General features: G+C 41.8%; 1 protein-coding gene across 1 annotated transcript in view; it reads left to right on the top strand.

The window, feature by feature from the left end:
* wdr27 (WD repeat domain 27) overlaps positions 1-2500 on the top strand; it is a 206146-nt gene that overhangs the window by 109992 nt on the left and 93654 nt on the right. The window lies entirely within an intron of this gene.

The raw sequence follows: 2500 nt of genomic DNA, 5'->3' as shown, positions 1-2500 counted from the left end.
AGCCCAGGTACATGTGTTCTCAGCAGGAGAGTGTGTGTGTGTGTGTGTGTGTGTGTGTGTGTGTGTGTGTGTGTGTGTGTGTGTGTGTGTGTGTGTGTGTGTGTGTGTGTGTGTGTGTGTGTGTGTGTGTGTGTGTGTGTGTGGACCCACGCACTGCAGGTGAGGACGCAGTGCGTGTGTGTGTGCACGTGTGTGTGTGTGTGCACGTGTGTGTGTGTGTGCGTGTGTGTGTCCTCCAGTCTTGGTCTGTCGTTCATTCTCAAAACTGCAGCCAGCGTTTCCATCACACGTGTGTGTGTGTGTGTGTGTGTGTGTGTGTGTGTGTGTGTGTGTGTGTAAGTTTGTGGACGTTAGTATGAAGCAAAATGCTACAGTGAGGGAAGGTATCTTTGCAGGTTACACAACAGTATGTAGCTACATGTTGTAGCACTACCAAACAAAATCGATACATTCAACAATCAACACTCTGCTCCCGGTCAGGCAATATTGTGTATGTCCAGAAACATGCTGCCATCCAACCTTATAGCAGCTTAAAACTGCTCTTGTGGTCAGTAAGGAAATGTTGCTTCTGTTGGATACTATGTGTATGAATGGATTATACTTCCATTTCAGTCCCAACTATAATATAATAATAACTTCATATAAAATTCATTTAAATCGGGGGTTCACAACCTTTTCAAATTTGGGGGCCACTTGAAATTTTTACAAATGTTCAAGGCCTACCTCTGGTCCAATAAGCAACACACCTCAAATAAATATTCACCAGCAACACAGCAGCAAATATTATTTTGGGTTTTAGGGCACCCTTGAACTACCTTATAGGCCCATAAAAGTGCCCAGGGGGCGTATTACAGAAAACTTCCTATCTTCAGTCGTCCTATCTTAACTTTTGACTTGAGATAAGATTTTTTCCAGTTTGGTATTACAGAAACAAATCCTAACTTCATTTAGGATTCTTATCTTATCTTTGGAAATCCTATCTTATCTTGAGTTAGGAATCCTAAAGTAGCGATCTAAACATCTACGATCTACTTTTTATGTCTGTTACCTGACAACAAATGCACCGCTACCTAGCAACAGTAGTGCGACGCAAGCTAGAATACACAGATTTGACTGCTGCTGCATCTCGCGGTCTGCGTGATACTAAACCAGAGAGGAAGAGGACGTAAATATTTCGCTAAACTTTTTAAGCTCATTACTTTTAAATAACGCACTTATTAGTGACGTTCCACCGAACGGATTTATAATACAGCAACATCTGTGAGGACGAAATTAGGTCATTCTCGCTGCCTGCAACCTCAAGTTGACCAAATGCATTGTGGTTTCAGTCCCAATAAAGTGCTTCCCATTTTCCATATTTTCATCCCAATGCTTTGTTTTTCCAAGCGAATGCACGCAAAACAGGTAAGACGTAATTTCATGAAATATCTTTGTATGACCAGCGCATGTAGGCCTATTTATGTATAATGACAGTTAGCCGACTTGGCTTGACCCATGGTTGGCTCACTGTCAATTAAGGAAGTGGATATCGGACTTCATATCGAAGTCGGGTATATTTATCATCAACTCTTCACTTCACACAGCGTTTGGGTCAGGCAATAGGCTATAGCCTAATTGAATTAACATTTCATCCATTCACAATTGCGTTGTTTTCCCGGATGCAATAGACTTCACTGTAGCTCTGGCTGAAACAGCAAGCTGAGCGTGGGTAAATGGTGATGAACACCAGCTAAATTTTGGCTAACAAATCAATGGATAACTGGAATTAGGACAGCTGGGTGGCTGTCCTAAAGTTAGGACCAATTATTTAGGATTTTTCGAAGTTAGGATGCTTCTGTAATACCCCTTTCTTAACTTAAGATAGGATGCGCAAAACAACTTAGGAAACGCTGTTCTGTAATACGCTTTTCCTAAATTCGGTCCTAAAGTGCCGTTGCCGCGGTAACTAGATAGATAAGATAAGATTCTCAAGATAGGAAGTTTCTGTAATACGCCCCCTGGCCTACAGTTTGGGAATCACTGATGTAAATAATAATTTGAAATAAATGATAAACAGTATACACCCTGCTGTTTAAAGAGTGAGTCAGTCTCTCTTCCTGATCGGAAGTGAAGGAATAACTTAGCAAAGTGTTGCTGATACAGTATTATATCAACACACTCATTTTTTAGGATATTGTCAACACAGTCATTTGTGATCGAATCCTCTCCGGCCAAGCCACTTCCGTATGTCTAAATATGGTGTTATTGAGAACGGGCTATCTAAGTCTGTTTATCCATGTCTGAGTGGCCTTTTCAATGTGTTTGAACGGTGTCAGAATGAAACACTGGAGACGTTTTACTGCAGGGACCTACCGGGCCCAGGCCTAGGGGCCCAAGCTCCAAGGGGGCCCTGAAGACCAAGCCTCTGAGCTACAAAAAACCCACTTCATTCCTGAGCTATATTAATGTCCTCAAGGAAGATGTGTTACAGTAAAGTTACACTAAACTGCTGTATTTTAAA

The sequence above is a fragment of the Engraulis encrasicolus genome, chromosome 24, assembly GCF_034702125.1.
Source record: "Engraulis encrasicolus isolate BLACKSEA-1 chromosome 24, IST_EnEncr_1.0, whole genome shotgun sequence".
Lineage (NCBI taxonomy): Eukaryota > Metazoa > Chordata > Actinopteri > Clupeiformes > Engraulidae > Engraulis > Engraulis encrasicolus.
Note: the sequence above shows the minus strand (reverse complement) of the source record. Positions and strands in the feature narration are given on the sequence as shown.